The sequence below is a fragment of the Nannospalax galili genome, unplaced genomic scaffold (assembly GCF_000622305.1).
Source record: "Nannospalax galili isolate Female #2095 unplaced genomic scaffold, S.galili_v1.0 scaffold271, whole genome shotgun sequence".
Lineage (NCBI taxonomy): Eukaryota > Metazoa > Chordata > Mammalia > Rodentia > Spalacidae > Nannospalax > Nannospalax galili.
Window position 1 is genome coordinate 3,113,220 of NW_008331789.1, and position 24,691 is coordinate 3,137,910.

The following is a 24,691-nucleotide window of genomic DNA, read 5'->3' on the forward strand; positions in this document are numbered from 1 at the left end:
AATCAAGACTAACGTACTTGAAATGAACCATGGCAAACTTACTGATCCATGTGTTCTTGGGGCCTGGGCATCTAGTCTTGTTTCCTGGGAACCTCAATTTGCTATTCTACCCCAAGATAGGGAATGAATGTGGGTATCCTGGAGAATTAACATATCAAAGCCCCCAAAGACAGCAGTCTCATCTTCAGTGAAAACATGAGGATTCAGAAAGTCTTGACATTTGTGTGTATGAGGTATCCTAGAACTAGGGATAAAAAACAAGATTGTCTGATAAGGATGAATTCTAGTTTGTACTTCCCCAATTGAAGCTGGATAAATGGTTTTTAAATAAAATCATGCATGAGGCCTGACTCGTTCCAGAGCACAGTTCCAGCTGCACAGAGTAGGGGCACAGTTTCAAGGGACATCTGGAGGAATGGGTATCCCTGGGTTTGGGTTCACCCTTAAAATCTAAATTAAGAGTCAGGCTGTTTTATTCAGGTAAATTATAATGTGGCATGGTAATGCCGTAGTGATGCTTTACACACACGCTCAGACATTACTTTTGGTGTCGTGAGGTCCATGTGACTCCAGTGGGTTGGGGTAGCTGAGATCTTGTAGTTGCTTCACCTGGAGGAGAGAAAAACCCAAGACACCTTTCTCATAAGTGATTTTTATCTGTCTCTTTCTACTGTAACAGGCCATCACCGGGGAAAAACAGCTTCTCTGAGTCCTAGTAAATCATCACATTTGTGGTTGGTCTTGGAGACCTTGGACACGACCCAGATTTTACAGACAAAGAACTAAAGCTCAGAGGATTTATGTGATCGACTCATGATCATGCAGCCAATAAACTGGTCAGGATTTAGACTAGAATTTTTTCTTACCACCAGCCTAACTTTTCCGTCCACAACAGATTTCAACAATTTTTCTTCTTAGTAGCATACCTTTTGGGATGTGTGCGCAAGAAAATTTACAGTATGCAAGTTTAACTACCGAAAGTATGGATGGAAGGTTCTGAGTCATCATTTGCTCTCGCTTATGGTCCCCCTGACAGCTGTTAAAGCCTTGCCACGCTTAGCAAGTCCTCTGAGAACACATTTGTGCCTTTGGACTGCCCTCCCTCAGCAGCTCTCTCTAATCTGCCTAACTCGTCCGTGGTTATCTAGTTCAGTAAGCTCGTGCAGGATGCCTAGCCATTCTGAATTGCTTGGGATTATCTAAGTTCTGTCATTGAAGGCCTCAAAAGTGCCAGGAAAACTCCCAGTCTTCACATAAACAAGGATGGTTGGTTTTTCTACTTTAGTCTTCTGTAGCAGGACCCCCTCAAACTCTAATTTTCTCCTGTGTCACCTAGGACCTTATGGAAATGCAGACTACTTTTTTGGGGGTCCATTTGTTTATCAGTGCTAGGGATGAAGCCCGGGCTTTACACATATTAGGCAGTATATCACTGAGTTGCACCCCTACCCCAAGAAATTTGGCCTTTTTAGCAAGCTCCTTGGTGATTCTGCTGATGTCAGGACCACAGTTTGAGTTGTGAGGACTAGGAGCACGCTTTGCTTTTTTCCTTCTCAGCCATCATTGCATTGATTTGTAATTCCCTGTTTGCTGATTTTTTTCACTTGCCTCTGAGATCACAAGGGAAAGGAACAATGTTCTCAGCCTCTGTATTCTTGAAACTAACAGAATGGCCAGAAAATAAGAAAGGTCTGGAAAGACTCTCCAGATGACCAGATGAAATAGAGAAGGGACTAAAATTCCCTAAGAGGGGAGGACTAGCCCAGATCAGTACGAATTCATCTACTTAAAGACCTCTGGGTAGAGCTAGTCAGGAAGCTCCAGATGGGAATTCTTGAGTCTAGTCTGATGTCTCTCTCAAATAGTTACACCCTCAGTGAGATCACAGACAAGCATGGCCAGGGTTCAGAGGAAGGAGGAGGCATTGGTGTTATATAGAATATGTTGACCTGAATGGAATTCTCTGGAGAAATAGTTGTTGTTGGGGAATGTCCCCTGGACAGTGCTGTTGAGATGGTTAGAGCATGGACTGTTTCCTTGGGAAAGATCCCTGCACTTTGAAATACCAGCTTGTGGAAACCGCCCACAGCTTGGACTGTTTTAATTCTGCAATTCCAAAGTGGACCATGGGTGAGTCCAATATTTATTTGAGGATTTTTGTTAAGTAGAATCCTCAAAACCTCCGGTAAGTCTTCCTGTTGGACCGACGATGGGGAAGACTGTGAAGCTGCAGTTAGCCAGTACCGTATACACAGTAAGCTGGCAGAGCTGGATACCATTTTCTTGTTCTCCTAATTTAGAACTCTTTCAAAGTCAATGCCTCAAATCCCAGAGTGAAAAAGCATCCTCTCCTAGCCAGGGGGAGTACAGCTCTATACCCATTGTGTTATCTTCAGGATTTCTGAGAGATAGCATTATTTTATTTCTAATAATCCAAATTGCAAACATTGGCCTCACAGAATCCTAAGGAATGGTCACTTGTCAGTGACCTCTGAACTGAGCTGACTGAATCTGAGCTAGACACTGTCTGGAACCCACTGCACTGAGGCCTGACATAATTCCCCATTTGCTCAAGGGATAAAGAGAAAGGTAAAGTTACTCCTTATCTTGGATTGCCTGGTATATGGAGGACTTTGACTAAAATTTGATTTTAATTAGATTGTTTTTAGGGCCTAATGTATTATATGTAATGTTTGCTTTCTAATGACCAACAGATGGTTCTTCAGTGCTAATGAGGGGGGCATAATGACTCCCAGGTTCCTAGCAGAAGCTGTACAAGTCAGCATGCTGTCAACCAAATGGATTCTCTTGGAAGAGTTACCATGCCCCAGGGCAGGCCACTGAGCCAGGCTGCAGGCCCCAGTGGGCCCAGGACTTGCCATATTTGTCACAGTCTTTGTTAGGCTCTTCTAGTAAAGGCATGCTCAGACTGTGTTGGCCTTGAACTGTAGCACACAGAATATTCTAGGTGGAGCTTGCTTGCTGCATTCACCAAAGGATATCATAGTTGAAGTGCATCTTAAAGTTCCAATTTCCCTATTTTTTAAGGAGTGTCAGAATCTCTTTTTATTCTTTGAAAACCAACTTTCTCTTTTCTGATTTGATTTACTATAAAAGTCCAATCTAGACAGAAAAATGAGAAGGTTAGGTGAACAGAAGAGGGGAAAGGAGGCTAAAAAAGAGTGGGGTGGGAAGACAAAGTTGCCCACAGATTTAGAGGACACAGATCACTGTGCCTGGTTCTAGTTTGCTGTGGTGTGATCAACTTTATGAATCATTTGCCCATCTGTGTTTGTCCAAAATTCAGTCCTCTTTTGAGTCTTCTTGGAATGTCTGCTTTGACATTCAATGTTTTGGGCATAAATTTTTCTTAAGAAGAAGGCATTTCTAATATGAAAGTAATTCAAACTTAAATTTTGTGTATAGATGGGAATATGAGTGCAGTGCCTGTAGAGGCCAGAAGAGGGTAGTGGATACCTTGGAGCTAGAATTACAGGTGGTTGTGAACCACCTGATAGTCCTCTGGAAGAACAATCTATGTGCTCTTAACTGCTGAACTATCTCTCCAGCCCTCACCTTATTTTTATATTTAATTAGGATTTAATTAAAATGCAATGTTTTATAAGTAACAAGAAGAATCTGAAAGGATAATTGTAGCAAAATACTAGGAATTGTTTAGAGAAGGGTCTTTAGGGAAACTAGTTTTAGGCAAAGCAGCTAAAACCATAACCATTATTGTATGATTTCCATCCCATCTTCTTGAAGCAGGTCTACTCATGTCATTGTAGAAGAGATTAGCTATGTATGTATGTAAGTATCTAGTTAGCTAACTATACACATGTATCTATACAAATGTGTATACAAAGATATGTGCATATACACACATATGTATTCCATTATATATGCAATGTATATATGTATAATATACATATATCTTAGAGTTATAGCTTCTATCAGTTTGAATAAAGATGGCATTTTAAGCCTTACATAATTAATGGAAAATATATGTCACTAGGAACATTGTAGCATCACTTAATACTTGAACAGTTTTGTCTCGAGGTTGGGGATTTAGCTCAGTGGTAGAACACTTGCCTAGTAAGTGCAAGGCCCTGGGTTCAGTCCTCAGTTCTGAAAAAAAAAAGACAAAATAACAGTGTTTGGTTCCATCGAGGTTGTCATTGGACCTTGTAGCTGCTCTCTTTGCTGTTATGAACAAACAGTGTGCTCTCTATTATTCCTTTTTCTTTGCCTTTAGTGATATATCTCAAACAGCTTTCAGGACAAGAGGTACAGATGATTCCTTTCAACAGAGTGGATGTGCCATAATCTTATTCTTTATTCCTTAGGTATAGGCTTGTATAGACACACAGTATTTCCCCAGATTCAGTCCCTAGAGGTGGTAAGCATGTTTCTAAAATTTTTGATACTTATATTTCCCTGTAGAAAATTTGAGCCAATCTATATTTCCACCAGTGGGATATGACAATGTCCACCTCCGCTTTGAGCTCCTCTTCTTCTCCTTCTCCCTCTTCGATCCCTATCCCATCGCCCTCCTTCTCATTTTTCCTTTCCTTTTCTGTAACTCCAAAGACAATACTTACTTGTATTGAAAACAGAAACCCCACCAGTGATGCTGGCTTATAGACAACCTAAGGACAAACCTTCCTCTCTGATCTGTATCTCTTCCCTGATCTTTCTATCTAGGGTCCTCATCGAGAGGGGCCTCTGTTAAAATTGGATGACTGCCCCTCTAGAAAATCTTCTTATGGATTTACATTGTGTATATTGGATCATAGGTTGAATCAGGTTACATATTTGTAATCGGCTGGAGAGATGGCTCAGTGGTTAAGAGCACTGGCTTGCTCTTGCAGAGGACCTGGGTTCTGTTTCCAACACCCACATGGAGGCTAGCAACCATCTGTAACTTCAGTTCCAGGGCATCTGGCATCCTTTCTGGCTTCCTCAGGCCTTGCATGACACTGGTGCACATACATACATGCAGGCAATATACTCATACACATAAAATAAAAATAATAAAATATTGAGGAAATGCATGTGCTGCAGTTCTTGAAAGCTATTATTTATTAATGGACATGTAGCTGCTGTGCATTCTATATTTCTAATCGTTTCTAAATTTCCCAATTTGATAAATAAGACAATTTGTGCTATTTCTAACTATTTCTATCACAATACACATCTTTTATGATTTCCAATTTTCTTGAATATTTCTCATATACTCATCAATTCTTTGTCTTTCTTTTGTGAATTTCCCGGCCCTTGCTGTGGCAGTGAGCACTTGCATGCCTTAGCTCTTGGGTAAGGGATTTCTTAGTGTGTTTGACTGAATGTTCTTGGTCTTCTGTTTTGAGTGTAGCCTAATGACTGTTCCTTGACAGGAGAACATGAGCTGAAGAAAGTGTTTACCACTTCTGGATGAAGAACAAGTAAGTCTTGGACTCTGAGGGAGCTGTGTGTGTAAGGAATCAGGGTTCTGAATGACTATGTGGAACAGAGGCCTCTCCCTTCACACTGAGCTACGATAGAGGAAGGCACCAGGCTCAGTATTAGGCCATTGTGACTTGAGGCTTGCTTTTGATAGGAACTAGCATTACTTCGCAGTAAAATATATGGACAAGCTCCTTTTTATCTTAAAATTTTATCCTTGACCCTCAATAATAATAGTTTTATTTTTAGTGTTTAGGAAAAATAAACTTACTTAAATTCAGTAGCTTTGGGGTATTTTTCTCTTGCTGGAAACATTTTCCCCACAGAGTTGGATGGCTCTTTTTCATCTTTCAAGTCTTGGCTTAATCATCCTAACCCAAAGACACTTCTCTGACCATCAGTCTAATTAGGTAGCCTCCATATACCCAGTGTCCCTCACAGAGGTGGGCATGTAGGGCAGGTGGATAGCTTTCCCCACAGTACACAGGGAAGCTTTTAGGTCAGTGTTTACCTGTGTCTTCTTACCTATCTCCTCTCTGTGTAAGTATTTGAAGGAAGGCAAGGTAAAAAGGTGACTCTTGGTGTATTAAGCCCTTCAGACAGAGTCTGGCTTAGAGTATGCAGTCCGTTAACATTTGTTGAGAAATGAATGATTGAAAACATTCTCTACATACATTTAAAAATAATCCCCAGATGGTGCTTATAATATAGATGTATTTGTTGATTTCTTATTGTCAACCCAGAAATTTGGGGGCCACATCTTTATAAAGCCATTGATATGGTCAAACATTCATTTAGAAAATAGCACTGTTGAGACTCACAGAAAGGTGACTTATCCAAGGCCATGAAGCTACCTTGTAGCTGCCTAGCTACAAGCAGAATCTGATTCTGTCAATGCAGACTGCAGGGTGGGCGGCACAGCAATAAGCAGGCTGTGTGGCCATTTAGCTTTGGTTCCCATTTCTGTTACTCACTTATCACTTGGCTTCATTGGTTGACGGACACTTAAATTGATTCAATTTCTTGATCATTGGGATTGATGCTAGCAATGAACACAGGAATGCGTCAACCTGTCTAAGTCTCTCTCCTTCCCCTTTGTAAAAATGGGGCAATAGGACAAGATCCCAAAGTAGAGGAAACAAAAGTGGAAATAGACAAAGTAGGTTACATCAAAGTAAAAGCATCTGCTCAGCAAAAAATATAATCAACAGAGTGAAGAGACAGCCTAAAACTGGAAAAAAAAAATATTGTAAATTATACATCTGACAAGGAGTTCATACCCTGAATATGTAAGGAACTCAAGACAGGAGTTCATACTCTGAATATATAAGGAGCTCAAAAAATTCAGTAGCAAAAAAGAAAATGTTCTGATTTAAAAAAAAAATAGAAAATAGATTTAAGGGGCTGGAGAGATTGCTCAATGGTTAACAGCACTTGCTGTTCTTGCAGAGGCCCTGGGTTCAGTCCTAACTCCCACATGGAAGCTAAGGGGTCTGAAACTCTGGTTCCAGGGAAATCTGATGCCCTCTTCTGGCCTCCATGGGCATTGCACACACATGGTACACTTACATAAATACAGGAAAACACTCATAGACAAAAATAAAAATGAGTAAAATATTAAAAAAGAAAATAGACCTAAGTAGACATATCTCAAGAGAAATACAAATAGTCAATCGGTATATTGCAAATATGGATATATGGAAGTACCGTGGAATAGGAAAATGCAAATCAGAACTATATGAGATGTCCCACCATTCCCATTAGTAAGTGTGGCTGTTGTAAAAAAGACAAAAGATAAAAAGTGTTGGTGAGGATGTGGAGAAAGGGAAGTCTTGTACCGTATTAATGAGAGTGTGAATTAGTATCATCATTATGGAAAACAGTACAGAGTTTCCTCAGAAAATTAACAACAGAAGTATCAGATTCAGCAATCCCACTAAAGTACATAACAAAGGAAATAAAATCTGAATGTCAAAGAGACTTCTGCATTCCTAGGCTTATTTCAGCACTATCCACAACTACCAAGTTAAGCCTCCATCAGCCCATGAATAGCTGAGGAAAGCGTGGTTCATATAAACAATGAACTACTTACTATTCGGCCATAAAAGAGAGTGAAGTGCCATGGTTTGTAACACCATGAATGAAGCCAGAGGTCCTCATTCTAACAAGCCAGACACAGAAAGTAACACCCGATCTTACTCATTATTTAATGGAAAGAAACAATGATCTCAGAAGTTGAAAAGGGGATGGTGGTTACCAGAGGCTGGGGGGCATAGAGGAATAAAATACAGTAATGTGCAATCTGTTTCATAAAGGAGTTTGAGTGTTCTCATAAAGAAATAATAACTATTTTAGGAGAGAGGTATGACCACCTTGACTTATACATTACACGGTGTGTACATGTATTGAAGTTTTACCTGGAAACTTTAAATGTATACAATTTAAAAAAATAGCTTTTATAATTTAAAAATAAATTTAGTTTTTAAAACTTTTGTGTGTGTAGCTTTAAAATATATATTTTTGTTAATTCTTTGATAATTTCATACATACATTCATATTTTGACTCCCTAACTCCTCCCAGATCCACCCCTCCACCTCACCCCCACCCCCAGCTTCATGTCCTCCTTTCAGTGGATGGCTTCACGCCCATGAATATATGAGCAGCATAAATTGGACTTGGGGGTTATTAAAATTTTTAAAATAAGGGCCTCGAGACATGACAGCAGTTAAGGATGTTTACTGCTCTTGCAGAGAACCAGAGTTCAGCTCCCAGCAACTGTAACCCCAACTCAAAGGGATCCAGTGCCCCCTTTTGGCCTCCATGGGCACTTGCAATCGGGGGTGCATACCTACACATGGGCACTAAAGCAATCGGGGGTGCATACCTACACATGAGCACTAAAGCAATCGGGGGTGCATACCTACACATGGGCACTAAAGCAATCGGGGGTGCATACCTACACATGGGCACTAAAGCATGTACATAATTAAAAATAATAAAAATAGACCTTAAAAAAATCACTTAAAATTTGAAAGTAGTAAAAGATCAAAAGAAGGAATAAGGGCTTTTACCAATGCCTGTACAGGGGGATAGGAATCTAACTCAGGTAAGTGGCCGTCAGTAGACAGATGGCCTAATGCATCTGTCAACCTTTTCGTGACATTGCCTAGTACTTTTCCATTTGCTCACCCCAGTGCTTAAAAACAGAGTTCCACCTCTTTCTCCTGTGCTAATAGTCTTGACTTCTGCTGATACATTTTTGGAGTAAAGTCTTCCTTGTTGTGAAAATAAAATAAGTGAAAAGGCAACAGTAATACCCCAGTGTGTTTGGGAATTTAAACAGATGATGTGTATATAGTTATGATCATTAAAATTCTCCTCATTGAGAAAATGATCAATAAATTATGACGATTATACCAGTTTGTGTCAAGTGACTTTACTCATCTCCACTCGTATAAACCTCATTCATATTTATTGACCTTTTGTTTAACTCTCAGAGCCTTTCCAGATGCTGGAACAACAAACACACTATCTGTGTCCTTGAGAGGCTCCGGGCCCAGTGGCCTGGAAAGGGTGCAAGAGCAGACGATTGCGATGAAGCTGGGTGAATGCTGTGTACCCTGAGGTGGATCTGTATGGCAGAGGGGGCATTTCTGGATTCTCTGTCTGGAAATCTGGTACTGGCATCTCTACAGATGCACAGAGCATCCTAGGTGAATAGAAAAGTGAACAGAGGATGTAAAGGCCCAGTTTGACAGAAGAAAATGGATGTTTGGAGCCTCTGAATCCCTGCTTAGACACTCCTCATCCCCCCTCCTGTCTTTCTATCAGTGATCTACTAAAGGGTCTCAAATTTGAGGGTGTGTCCAAATCACCGGGAAAGTCTGAAACACAGATTACTGGACTTCACTGCAGAGTCTTGAATGCGGTTGGGCAGGGCTTTCACCCTGTGGATGTCGATGGTGCCTGTCAGGGAACCACACACATTTCCATATTTTTGCTTTCAGCTGGCTTAGGGTAGAGTTCACAGAAGTGGTTTTTGGTTTTTTTCTTCCGTTTTCTGTTTTGTTTTCCTCTTAATAGGCTTTATGTTTTAGACTGGTTTTATCAGTGTTTTTTAAATCAATGATTCATAGTGAAATTAAAGGGCAAGTACAAAGAATTCTCCCAAATCTGCTATACACACATGTATTTTAACTCCTGTATTATCAGCCTTCCCTACCAGAGTGGTGCGTTTGTCACAACATGTGAACGCACGTGGACATATTACCACCAACAGTCATAGTTTATATGAGAGTTCACTTTTCAGTGCACATTCTGTGGATTTGAGAAGATGTATAATCTATCCACTACTGTAGTGTCAAAAACAACTTCCTTAATACCCATGTCCCACATATTCACGTCTCTTTCCTCTCTCAACCCATAGCAGTCACTGTTTCACTGTCTTTGTCTTGAGCAGAATGCCATATATCTGGACTCACACCAGCCTTTCAGATTAACTTCTTTTTAATCAGTAATGCATATTCAGGGCCTTTCACACTTTTTCATGCATTGATGGCCCATTTCTTTTGAGTATTGAATACTATTTTATTGTCTGTATGCCCCATAGTTTACCTATCTGTGTACCTGCTCAGGAATACCCTGGTTGTTTCCAAGTTTTGTAAATTATGAGTAAAACCTCTATAATCATTCATATTGTTTCTGTGTGGACATAAATTTTCACCTCCTTTGAGGAAAGCTTGGAAGTGTGCCTGTTGGATTATGTGGTATGGATATGCTTAGTTTGGTAAAAAGCTGCCAAAGTATTTTGGCAAATGATTGTTTTTATCCCCACCAGCAATAAAGGAGAGTTCTGATTGCTCCAAATCCTTATTGGCATTTGATATTGTCAATGTTCTGAATTTTGGCCATTCTTATAGGTACATAAGAATGATTTCATTTATGTTTCCCTGGTGGCATATGGTTTGAAGCATCTTTTTATGTGCATTATTATCATAGTATCTTGTGGTGAGGAATATCTTAAGACCTTTGGTTCATTTGTAAAAATTGAGGGTTTTTTGTTGTTGTTGAGTTTTAAGAATTCTTTGTAAGCTGGGTCTGGTGGTGCATACCTTTAATCCCAGGACTCAGGAGGCAGAGGCAGGTGGATTGCCAGGAGATTGACTTTAGCTTGGGATGATCTACATAGCAAGTTTTAGGCCAGCTGGGGGCTATATAATGAGATCTTGTCTCACCCCAGCTCTCCCCACTAAAGAAGAGATCTTTGTATGTTTCAGATGGCAACTCTGTTCAGCTATGTCTTCTGCAAATATTTTCTCCCAGTCTGCGAACGGGCGTTCATTCTCTTGACTATTTTTCAGAGAAGTTCTTAATGATGTTAAGGAAATCTGTCTTACCAATCCCCTATGTTGTGCCCTTATTATTTTATCAAAAAGACTTTTCCAACCTAAGGTCATTTATGTTTTCTCCAACATTATCTTCTGTGAATTCTATAATTTGTGCTTTACACTTATGTCTGTGAATCATTGGGGTTGAGTCTTGTGAAGGGAAGAAGATTCATTACTTTGCATGTAGATGTCCAGGTATTCCAGTGCCTTTTTTTTTTTTTTTTTTAAGAGACTGTCTTTTCTCCTGTGTATTGCTTTTGCTTCTTTTTCAAATGTAAGTTGACTTACATTTGCCATGTATTTATTATATCTCTTGACTGATCTGTTCCATTTACATATTACTGTGACTTTATGGTTAGTCTTCAAAACTGGTAGTATCAGACCCAAATCTTCTTTTCTTTCTATTTGCCTCTCTAGACAAAATTTGAATCAATTTGTTGTTTGCTTATTTAATTTTTCTTTTATTTCTTTCATTAGATTTTGAAGTTTTTCTTATATATGTTGTATATATTTTGTTCAATTTATAACTATTTCTAATTTAGGGATTCTATTGTAAACTGTATTGTGCTTTAAATTTTAAATTTCACTGTCTATTGCTGGCATATAGGGAGCGCTAAACATTTATTAACTTTGTAACCTGCAATGTTACTATAATTTTCGCTAGTGTCTTTCGGGGTTTTCACATAGAAAATCACATCATATAACAACAAAGACAGTTATATGTCTTCCTTTTCGATCAGATACCTTTATTTCTTTTTCTTTCCTCATGGTCTTAGCTGGCTGCTTCAGTATAATGTTGAAAATGAGCAGTAAGAGGAGCTATCCTTGCTTGGTTCTCGATCTTAGTAGCATAGCCATAGTGTCTCCTACTATGTATGATGTTAACACTCATGATTTGACATGTTATCAAGTTGAAGTTGAAGTCCTCTTCTCTTCCTCTTTTATCATGAATATTTGCTATAAATTACTGTTGGACTTTGTCAATTTTTTTCTTCATTCAGTGATATGATCTTATAATCTTTCTTTTTTAGCCTGTTGATATCATGGTTTGCATTAACTGGTTTTCAAGTGCTGAATTAACCTTAGATACCTAGAAGAAACCCCATTCGGTCATGTATTAGTTTCTTTTCTGTTGCTGTGATAAAATACCATGACCAAGACAGCTTACAGAAGGGTTTATTTCGCTTACAGTTCCAGAGGGATTAGAGTCCATAATGGCAGGGGAGGCGTGGTGGCAGAGGTGCTGAGGGTACAAAGCCCAGTAATCACAACTTCAGACAGCAGAGGAAGGAAGCAGAGAAAGTCTGGCAATCTGGCAAGACTTAAGTAGTCTGAAGGCATGCCCCCAGTGACATGCTTCCTTCAGCAAGGCCACACCTTCTAAAACCTCCCAAAACATCACCATCAACTGTGGACAAATGTTCCAAGACTTGTAGCCATGGGGGACATTCTTATTCAAACTACCACAGTCATACTGTATAATTCTTTTTATGCATTGTTGCATTCAGTTTTGTACTATTTTGTTGAATATTTTTATATGTATTTGCATGAGAAATATTGACCAGTATTCATCTTTTATTGTACATTTTTATTTAATTTGTGCTAAGGTAAAGCTGGCCTCAACAGTTAGGACATAGTCCCTCTATGTCTATCTTCTGAAGAAAGACATTCATTTCTTTGACGATTTGGTAGGATTCATTTGTGATCCCATCTAATCTTGGGATTTTTGTTTAGAAAGATGATTAATTATTGACTCAATTTCTTTAGTGGATAATGTCTTGTTTTAATTGTATATTTCTTATTTTATGAGTTTTGGTAAACTGTATTTCAAGTAATTGGTTTATTTCATCCAGACTACCAAATTTATGATTATAGAGTCTTCCATTATATGTCTTTAGTGTCACTGTAGTGTATATAGAATCTGTAGTGATGTCCCCTCTTTCATTTCTGAGAGTAATCATTTGTGTCCTCTCTTTTTTTCTTCACCTGGCTAGAGGCTTAATTACTTTACCAGTGGTTTTAAAGAACTAGGTGTTTGGTTGCCGGAAATTTTGTCTATTAATTTACTTTTCCAATTTTATTAACTTCTATAATATTTTTATTAATTCATTCTACTTTTTGGATTTAATTTGTTACTCTTCTCAAATTCCCTAGAGTGGAAGCATTAAGTTCTTGATTTAGATCCCTTTTCCCCCTAAGCTTTACATTCCCTGATAGACATTTCCACTTAAGCATGGCTTTAGCTATATCTCAAACATTCTGATAAGTTGCGTTTCTTTTTTTTTTTCATTTTAACATATTTAATATCAGCTTAAATAAAGGCACCATTGTCCTAGTTTGTTTCTTCATTGCTGTGACAAAACACTCTGACCAATACCAACTTGGGGAGGAAAGGGTTTATTTATCTTACATCTCCTGGGTCACAGTTCATCAGGGAGCCCAAAGTAGGAACTCAGGGCAGGAACCTGGAAGCAGGAGCTGGAGCACAGGCCATGGAGGAACGCTGCTTACTGGCTTGCTCCCCTGGCCCTTCCTCAGCCTGCTTTCTTATGCAACACAGGCCCACCTGCCCAGGGGTGGCACCATGCACAGTGGGCTGGTGGGCTCCCACATCACTCAACAATCAAGAAGATGCCCCTCAGACATGGCCACAGGCTAGTCCAATAGAGGCAGTTCCCCAATAGAGGCCCCTTCAACCCAGGTGTGTCAAGTTGACACTAAAGCTATCCAGCACAATCGTAAATACAGACCAGTAAAGATAAATAAAATAGAAGACTTAGCAGAAACAATGCAAGAGATTCAAAGTACCACCTTTACAGTATGAAAAGAAAAACATTTCTGTCAACATACAATTCAAGGTTCAGTGAAAATGTCTTTCAAAAATGAATAAATAGAAATATTTCCAGACATATAAAAGTTGAAAGAATTGGTGACAAGCCTTTACTAGCTTTTATAAAACTGAGAAAAGAGTGTTCAAAAAATTGATAAGTACAGAAAAAGGTATTAGATGAGAGCAATACCAATTGAATAATGATGAGATTTAGTTTTAGAAATACTGATGATAATCACATCATGGAATTGTGGACTGAAAGATGGTAAGAGCCAGAGGCTGGGGAGGACCAGAGTGAAACAGTGTCTTCTGGACAAGACAGGACCACTGCACACATAAACTCAAAGCAGCTGTGGTTGCCTGCACAAAACTTGTACAAGATCAAGCCAGTCAACATTCCCAAATGGACGAAGGAGGTGAACATGAACTCCTAAACATAATTGAGGTGCTACAGACAGCTGATGGCTTCTGGGAGGGAGAGGGGAGTCAGTTTTCTTTAAGCATGTGGCTCCTAGTAGGACAACCACACTCTAGTGACTGGGCTCACACCCATGAGTACATGAGGAGCACAAATTGGAATTGACTTGGTGGGTTATTAAAAAAAAAAAAAGGACAGGAGTGGGTGGGGAGGAGGGAGAAGCTGTGGAAGGAGTTAGGTGGAGGCATGAGAGTGAATGTGATCAAAATATTAAAACATCTATAAGGACTGGGCATGGTGGCGCATGCCTTTAATCCCAACAGGAGGATCTCTGTGAGTTTAAGGCCAGCCTGGTCTACATAGCAAATCCGTGTCTGCTGGGGCTACAGGGAGACCCTGTCTCAAAAAGCCTCCCTCCAAAATCTATAAATATTAATTTTAATTTTTGTTTATTTTTGGCTATAAGAAAAAAATTAAATGTTTTTATGAATTCAGGAGTTTCTTTTTTAAAAACTTTATTGAGAATTTCATACATGCATATAGTGTGTTTTGATCAAATCCACGCCCACTCCCTCCCCTCCAACTCCTCCCATATCTCCCCATCACTTTTTTCTGAGAACTTTGTGTATGCTTTCTTTTTTTGGGGGGGAGGGCGTTTTGCTACTCTAACATTTCCCCCTCTGAATAGGTAACCCTAAAATTGTTTAGGGGTTAGATAAGAGCTCCAAAATACTTTTGACATTTTTGGCCTTTGGAGCAGAGTATATTGCTAAGAGGTCCAAGGACATTTTTACTTTAAGCCAAGAAATTGGCTGCTTTTCTTTGGGGTCTTTTTACCCTAACTGACCAGCCAATTCATACCTCCTATTCTTATCACACCATCCTCTGAAGAAGTTACCCAAATTGTCGATAGGGACTTGGAACGCAGACCTCTCTGCCTTCTTCCATGCTGAACAGGGATGCAGGGTGAGGTGATAGACTCCTTCAGTGGGTCTATCTAAAAGACTCCCAGATTGCATAACTCTTAACTGTAGGGAGAAAAGAAAGTCCTTGACTGGTGCCTAGGAGATGTGAAGGAGAAGTAAAGGCAAGACTAGTTAGCATTACAAATTCTAGACAGGGAAACAGAAAAAAGTCAGAACAGGGAAATTTTCAAATGTTCATATGAGAGTCCATTGGAATTTCTTGACTAGAGCTTCCAAAATCATCCCTCTATTGGGTTCCTCCACATTTTTTCTTCTGTCTACCAAGGCTGGACTCCAGAGTGGTGGACTCAGGATTTGTTTTCAGGCACTTTGATAGCTGTTGGAGTGACTAGAATCAGTGTCAGTTCCCTCTCAAAGGCTTCTAGATAGGGGGAGAAAACAAATTTAGCTATCATTTTAGAACAATAGCTGGTTGTCTCCTTTAGCTACAGGTGGGCATTACAGTATTGCAGACCAAGATTTGAAGTCCTAAATCTGAGCAGCACTTTCTGCTTAGAAACAAAATCATCAATGAGAAATTATTGTCTAAATTACGTTTTATATGGACTTAAGCCTAATGTCTGGGAAGTATAATGCCTTGAACTCTTAAAGAAATTATATTGACCCCTTTGATCTTTGGTTATACTTTCCTTTTGGGACTTTAAGACCATACAGTTGGCCCAGATAAACCAATTTATTTTTACTCTTAAGGTCGTTTGAGGATCTGTTCCTCAGGGATCACATGGGCTTGGGAGGAGACCCTGGTTCCTTTCTTTTACCAGTTCCGTCTATGTGAAGATAAGTCAATGGTCCTGCTCAACCATGGTTGGCTTCACTTGGAAGCATGGAGGAAGTGTTTCCTCTGTGTTGACCCTCCTCTTTGTAGACTGGACACTGGTTCAAGTCCATCTCGTGGGGTCTCCATGGCCTCCCTGAATGAGAGGACAGGTGACTCAGGACAGTTACAGGACATTTTGAGAGATGTTCCATAATCCCCTGGAACTTAGTCGACCTTGGAGGGCAAGGAGCAAAACATCCCTCTGACCAGATTAGTATAGGCCTCAAAGTATGGCTGTTAAACATCCAAGAAGGTTAGTTCCACTAGTCTGGTACTGTTAATTACTATGTGCTATGTAGATAAAGCTTGGGAAAAAACCAAACATTCTCAGATAATCCCAATAAGAAAGCCTAAGCAGGTGATGAAGGTCTGTGTAGGCTGGTTATGATATATAAAAGATGAGACAAAATTATATACACACAATCTTAAAATTTCTAAGATCATAGTTTAATCAACTAGTTTAAGGAACAAAATATATGTCTAGTCAAGTTTTATATGAGAGCATTTCATTTTTATTTAGTTCAAAATACTTAAATTCTCTTGTGATTTCTTCTTTGACTTGTGTATTATTTATTAGTGTGGTGTTTAATTTCCAAAATTTTTGATTTTTTTTTAAGCTATTTTTCTGGGTTTGATTTCCAATGTAATTTAATTGGGGCTTAAAAGCAGATATGGCATGACTTCTATTAACTTTTATTTGTTGTGTTTTATGACTTGGAATGTTGAATATTTAAATATACAAATATCTTGGATATTTCACTTGAGCTTGAAAAGAGTGGCTGTGGTGATGCTGTTGAATAAAGTACTTCTGAGTGATTGTTATACCGCACTGAATGATGACAGTATTGAGTTAAGCTATGTCTTCACTGATATTCTGCCTATTGGATTCATCAATTTCTGATAGCAGAGTGTTCCATTCCCTAAATATAATATTGAATCTGTTAATTTTTCTCCTTATAGTTCCATACATTATTTGCCTCCCATATTTTTTTAAATTTTATTATTTTTATTTTATGTGTATGAGTGTGTTGCCTGCATGTATGTGAGTGCACCCATGTTGTACAATGCCGTGGAAGTCGGAAGAGGGCTTCGGATTCCCCTGGAACTGTAGTTAAGGACGGTTTGTAGCTGCTATGTGGCTGCTGGGAATTGAACCCAGGTCTTCTGCAAGAGCAGTCGGTACTCTTAACCACTGAGCCATCTCTCCAGCCCCCTGCCTCCCATATTTTAAGGCTCTTTGCTTTAAGGACTGATAGGTTGTTTTGGAGTATGGCTCCCTCCATCTTTATTCCTTGTAATTTTCCTTGTTCTGAAGCCTACTTTGTATGAAATCATCATTAATCTTCTTTCCAAAGATTTATTGTTAATCATAATAAAACTTCATCTGTTTATTCTTAACTTACATATACTTGGCTGTGTTTTTAATCCACAACAGCCTCTGTCTTTTGAGTGTCTATATTTAACAGGTGATGTTTAACATGATTATCAACATAGTTTTAATTTGAATCTACTGTATCATATTTGTTGGATTTGATCTTTGTTCTTATTTTTTCATACCACTCTACTGTGGGTTGAATGTGTCCTCTACAAAATTTTTACTGAAACAATTCCAAATGAATAGTATTAAGAATTGAATATTGGGGCTGGAGTGATGACTCAGTGATTAGGAGCACTGCTTGCTGTTGCAGAGGACCCAGGTTTAGCCCAGCACCCACATGGCAGTTCACAGTCACTTGTAACTCAAATTACAGGGAACCCAACACCCTCTTCTGGCCTCCACAGGCACTGGATGCACATAGTGCACTTACACACATGCAGGGAAGTCATTTATACACATAAAATAAAAATAAATCAAAAAAATTTTTGAAAAAAGAGATGAGGGTTTTAGATGGTGGTTAAGTCCATACAAGTGGATTAGAACCTTATGAAATGCTTCGAGGTCACAAGTTTATTGCTGCAGCCCTTCCATCATCTGAGAACACAGCATTCATTTCCTCCAGAAGATGCAGCAGTCACGTGCCAACTTGGAAACAGACAGCAGCCGTCAGGAGGCACCAATTCTGCTGGTGCCTGGACCTTGGATCTGCCCATCTCCAGGAGGGAGACAAATAACTTTCTATTGTTTACAGATGACCTGTTTGTGGTGTTTTATTATAGCAGCAGGAGCAATTGATGTCACTCTTTTTCTGCATTCTGTTGTTTTAACTGAACATTACATCTGATCTTATTTTCTCCTTTCTTTCGCATACACATTACACTGTTTAAACCTCTCAGTTGTTTCTCAGCGTTTGCAGGACCCTTGTGTAGCTGCCAAAACCTACTTTCAAATACCATTTTATGATTTCTTGGGTAGTGTATCCTATAATAACAAATGAACCATAAGTTCTGCCTTTCCCCCTGGTTTGTTTGCTGTCACTTATTTCCATATATGAATACATGTAAGTATTCACACATATACTCAGTTTGCTGCTATAATCTAAAAGGTCGATTATCAGAGCAAATAATGAAAGTAAAAGTTTCCATTTGACTTTTATTTATTTTCTTTTTGATATTCTTTTATTTTTCGTGGTGAAAAAAATAGGTATTTAGAATCAGCCAACTGAACTGCTTAGATGATCCCAATTTTGTTGGCTACATCCAAAGCATCTTAATTGGGAGCCAATCGAACACAGGCCTTCTTCTCTCCATCAGGTCTGATTAGGGTATTGACTTTGGCCACATCAATGTCCTGTACAGTTTCTTCACACCTGTTTTGATCTGCTGCTTTGTGGCCTTGACATCCACGGTGAACACACGTGTGTCGTCTTCTGTCTTCTTCCTGGCTGACTCAGTGGTCAAAGGGAACGTTTCTCCTGGATCCCTCTTGCAAGGGTATTGGAGCTGCTTCAAGAGCCTCGGGGTCTTGGGCTGCCAGAGGTGGGTCACGTGGGCATCTTCTTTGTGTGGTGGTAGACGCCTTCAACAAATGCCTTCTTGGATTTCGATGTCTTCGCTTTGGCGTCGGCACTAGGAGGGGCAGAAGTTTCCTTCTTCGCTTTTGGCAAAGGGCTTGATGTCGTTTTATGGAGCTACAACTTTCTGATACATCATTTTCCTTCTCCTTGAATCACATTTTAATTGATTTCATTATTATTTTAAGTCCAAAGATCTCTTACAAGGCAGGTCTATTAGAACCAAATTACCCCGTTTTATTTGTCTGAGGGTTTATTTATTTTTCCTTTATTTCTGAAGAGAATTTGTCTGACTGCAGAGTTCTGGGTTGAGGTTTTCCCCTCTCCGAATTCTGTTTCAGTCCATTCTTTTCTTGTTTCTGTAGCTTCTCAGGTATAATCTGATATAATTCGTATTTTTCTCCTCCGTTAGTAAAGCATTTCCTTCCTCTGATTTCTTTCAGTCACCTTATGTTTTTATGGTTCATTTTTCTTAGCTTGGGTTACTGAACTCGCTGTCTTTTTGTTTTTGTTTTTTCCCTTGGCATTCATTCTGTGTGATGCTCCATGGTTTTCCTGCACAGGTAGTTTCTTGTCTGAAATCAGTTTGGAGAAATTACCAGTTTTTGTTTCGAGCATATCTTTATGTCTACTTCTCTCTTTCTTTTCTTTCCCATCATGCATTTGCCACACCCCTTAGTTGTATTACTGTTCTTGATATTCTGTTCTTTTTTCTTTTTTCTCTTTGCTTTTGACTTCTGGAGATTTCCACGGTGATGTCCTCTAGCTGGGAGGTTCTCTCCTCCTCTGTGTCTTCCCTCCTCACCATGGTCAAAGGTGTTCCTCCTTTCTCTTGTAAGGTCTGATCCCTACAGTTTCTGTTTTGTTCTTTTTTGGAATTTCCGTCTTGCAGTTTACTTTACCGTTTTTTCCCACTGTTCTTGCATTCTGTCTACTTTATCCAATAGATCATTTACTGTATTAATCATAGTCTTTCTGAATTCCTGGTCTGATCATTTGTTATATTTGAGTTTTGTTTTGATGCTTGCTCTCTCTTCAGTGTGTGTGTGTGTGTGTGTGTGTGTGTGTGTGTGTGTGTGTGTGTTAAATCTTTCAGTGTGCATAGTATTTTGTTTTTTTGGTCTGGACATGTGTGCTGAGTAAAACTAACTGTTGTAATAGATCATCAGCAATGTGATGGAGGGTGATGATAGGGAGGAGAAGGGCTGTAGAGTTCTGTCATTATTTCTCATTCTTTTAGTGAGGTTTTCATATTTCACAAGAAATGTTTAGTTTGCTTAGATGAATGTGGTAGGAACTGGTTCTTGTTTGGCATGACATACCAAGGTTCTAGCACTCCAGTTTAAAATCTTAATTTCCACCTTACAAAAATCCCAGTTGGTCTTGTAGACTCCACCTGAGGAGTGATTTGACTTGAAATACTGGAGAAGATGACTGGGAAAGGTAAGGTGTGTTTGGGTGATAAAATTGAGAAGTAGTAATTATGGAGAAGGTATAGTTATTGGTAAGGGCAGAGACTACCTGGATGTAACTAATGGCATATGCAACTAGGTAGATGGAGAAGTGATGGGCTAAGAGGAAGAAGCATAGGAAATGGGATGATGGCTTCGAGAACATTCATCTGACTGTTGCTCTCAACTTTTAGTGTGCGTCAACATCATCTGAGCCTTGTGTCCACTTGCCTTCTCATGACTGTTATATTCTCACTTCCAACACATTCTAATAGGATCCCGATGGTCCTCTGTCCAGGACTATACTTTGAGAATTATTTCAATTAATGCCTACAAAGCTATTGAAATCACTAAGGACCGTGTCAGAAATAGTATCTTTTTCATCAGGGAATCAATTAAAGGTCTTTTTCCAGAAGACATTTTTATCACCAATTAGAGTACGACAAGGATGGTAAGTCTCCAGCTTCATCGTGTATCAATTATCTGGGGAACGTGTGAGGAATTCAAAGTGCTGGAGAATCCCAGAGATTCTGAATCCATAGGTTTAGGGCAAGATTTAGAAATATGCATATTAACAAATTCCTAGAAGATTTCTCAGTTAAGAGGTAAAAACTACATTCAAATTACTTCCTGAATTAAGTGCATAGTTCAGTGGTTTGATTTTACTTTAGTTGACTGACCTTGGCTATTTCACTGGTTTTTCTGAGTTGTATACATCTTACCAGTAAAATGGGAATGAATAATTTGCCCATAAGATCATTGCAAGGATTAAATGGAATAAGTATAAAAACCTTTTGCAAATATCAACTCTCTGTCAGATACTTGGTTTTTATTAATATAAATATTTTGTTAGGAGAAAGTTCTCTATTCAGCTTGTCAACTGCACAGGGGGACAGTTGAAAAGGGCAAAGGAGAATCTGCATTTAGTGATTTCCTCCTATGTTTATGCTTTTAAAAGGAATCTCTTGGGGTTTGTGATGGGGTAATACATCATACTGTCCTTTCACATTTCTTTTTTAAAAAGATATTTATTTTTTTTACTTTATGTGTATGAGTTATTACTTGCATAGTAGGTAGGTATACCCAAGTCGTACAATGCCTATGGAGGTCAGAAGAGGGAACTAGAGTTATGGAGGATTGTTAACTGCCATGTGGGTGCTGGGAATTGAACCTGGGGCCTCTGCAAGAGCAGCCAGTGCTCTTAACCATTTAGCTGTCTCTCTAGCCCTGTCTTTCACATTTCTAAAGCAACTGAGAAACACAGTAGTCACCTGAGAACCAAATAACTTAAATAATGATATTCCAGGATAAGTTGAGGTAACTTTCTTGTACCCACCCCTAGGACCACAGTGATGAAGAGATGCACTTCTGTATACACACACACACACACACACACACACACACACACACACACACACACCCCTTATGCCAATTATCACACTACTGTTTTTCAGGTTCAAATCCTTTTATAGTCATCTCAGATACTGGAGCTAAAAGGACTGTCCTGCTGATGACAGAAACTTTCAGGGAAGGATCGGAGGGAAAGTAGGAGGCAGAGGGGAAAGATAGGAACTGTCCACTCGCTTCCTGTCTTCTAGTCCCTCTGAGCATCGTGCAGCCTCCGTCTCTCATTGTGGAATGGGTTGAAATCCAGCCTGCAGCTCTTTTCAACATCTGTGGAAACTGCATAGTCACACTCCTCCTGCTTTTCCATCCTTCCTGGTCCCTAGCCCAACAGCAGCCCCTCTGCAGAGGTCTCCATCCCAGCTCCAAGGGCCCCCTCCATTTTTGAGTTGCACTAGCGCAGCCTCTTCCTGTTGCCCTGGCCTGTGGGTGGTAGCAGATTCTGGCAGTTACTACCTCTGTGATAATCCTGTGTTCTCTTTTATCCTTTCAGTTTCCAAGGTAACAACTTTATAATTCTTTCTATTAAACTCTTTCTTTTGAAATAACTGGTGTGATTTCTGTTTCCTGAATGCCCTTTGCTGCACACTCAAGTAAATAGACACAAGAGGGAGAGCAGATAAAGAACTGCAGCCCTCCCTATCCCTTGTCCCAAATCTAGGGTCAAGATCTGCCCTAGGTCTAGCTTTTGGGCAGGTTTATTCTTCATCCATGGGGGAAGAGGGAATTGTGGAGGGCCAGAGCTCTGCATGCCAGTAGCCTGATGAGGAAGGGACGAAGTCTCTTTTCTGGAGTGTTATCTTCTCAAACCTTGAATTATTCACTCAATAATATCTTCACCTCAAAATTTCCCCTCCTTCACCTCCTTAGAAATTGCTGTGTAGGATAAAAATTCATCCTTCTTATCCATGACTTACTTGCAGAAAACGTGCAGGTGAGTGACCAGTTCAGCTCAGATCTTCCTGATGATGCAAGATCTCTATTTGTCCCATTACACTGTGTGACCTTCATCACCAGAAAAGGCCCTACTAATGGGCCAGGGATAGACTTCAGCTTATAACTTGGGGGGATATAAAAGTACCTCTTAGGAAGAAAAGACTTTTTTGTGACCCAGAAAATAAGTCTACAAAACATTTGTCTTGTCCACTGTACCCCTCCAATAGTATATTGTTTTCTTATTTTTTTCCATTTTTTTAGTAATGGCCAAGCTTCATAGAGCATAGCTATAATCTTTCTTGTTGTCTAATGATGGGCTTGGGGGAAGATTTCACTGGTTATTGTCAGATTGGGTTATTCCTTCTCATGCAACCACAGGAGACTTAGTATGTTCCTCCAGGGCTGACTAAGATTAATTCCATCCCTGTGAAGCCCTCTCCACTTCCTAAACCCATTCAGCACAGTCAGGTGTCCTGTAGCATCTCTGGCCTGTGTGTCTTCTGCCTCTTGCTGGAATGTGATTTCTTTGGGAGCAAGAACCACATTTTATTCATGGATGCATCACTTCAGCTCGAGAGATTCTCACTGGAGTTGAAATGTGTGGGGCTGGGCTGGGAGTTTGAGCAGAAAAAAATGGCATTATTTCCACCAACATCTAACAGAGAGTTAGCATGCCCTTCAGTCATGAATACAGACAACACTACGCAATAGAATCAGAAGTCTCACATGCTCGTACGTCACCTCAGAAGCTTTTTGCTATCATTCTGGAATGTTTTAAACTTATGTCTGCTCTGACATTGTGGTAGTTACTAGACTTTCTGCTCGGTTAGATTATGATACTGAAATAAAGCAATGTACCTATTACTGTGTCAAAATCTTTCAAATGTATTTCAAAAGCTACATTTCAGAAAATTTGCCTCCTTTGTAATCCTGTTTTTATTTCATGTATTTTAATGTGTGATTCTAGAAAGGCATTTATAGGGTTCACTAATATGGCAAAGGAATTCTTGTCTTAGTACTTAACTGGGAGCTTGCTTTAAAGTTTAGTAAATGAGGGGCCTGGAGAGATGGCTCAGCAGTTAAGAGCATTGACTGCTCTTGCAGAGGACCCAGGTTCAATTCCCAGCAACCACGTGGTGGCTAACAACTGTATGTAACTCCAGTTCTAAGGGACCTGATGCCCTCTTCTGACCTCTATAGGCATTGCATGACATGGGTGCACTTATACACATGCAGACATTATACTCATACACATAAAATAAAAATAATAAATAAAATATTTTAGAAAGTTTAATAAATTAAATATATGGCTATTAAAAGAACTGGCTTAATTTCTGTTTCAAAGAAAAACATTTGCTCTAAATTAATAAACTGAATATAACAGACATAATTTGGCTAATCTGTTTAAACTCATAGTTACCATATGACAAATTCTAGATGCGGTAAAGAGTTAAATATGTAGTAAAAGCCAAATTAATGATTCATTATTTTTTCAAATATTTACCAGATGCCTGCTATGTGCCTGACACAGTCCTAGGCAATGAGATATAGGCAATAAATAGGAAAAAAATGTCCAGAGATTATAGTTTGTATATGGAACGTTCCCCAGAAGGTTCATGGATTAATGGTTTAGTGTCAACCATGTATTAGATTCAGCAAACACATCAGCAAAGAACACAAACTGATGGCAAATAAGCAGATAGAAAGATGTCTACCTAGTTTGTTTTAAGGAAAATGGAAATTAAAGTTACACCAAGATACTATTTTTTGCCTACTAGAATGTTGCACCAGCAGAATCCAACTGAACCAAAGTTGAGAACTAACAATGATCCTGGTGCTGATAGGATGTAGACTAACTGCTCTGTACTGCTGGTGAGAATGTCAAAGAGTAGTGCAGCAATTTTGGAAAACAGTTTGGTGTTTCCTACTACCACAAAACATACGCTTACCATACGAAATCACAATCTCGCTTTTGAGGTGTCCACCCCAGCAGAATGAAAGCTTATGTTTATAAAAAAAAGTTGTATGCTAATATTGACAACAATTATTTGTAATAAGCCAAACT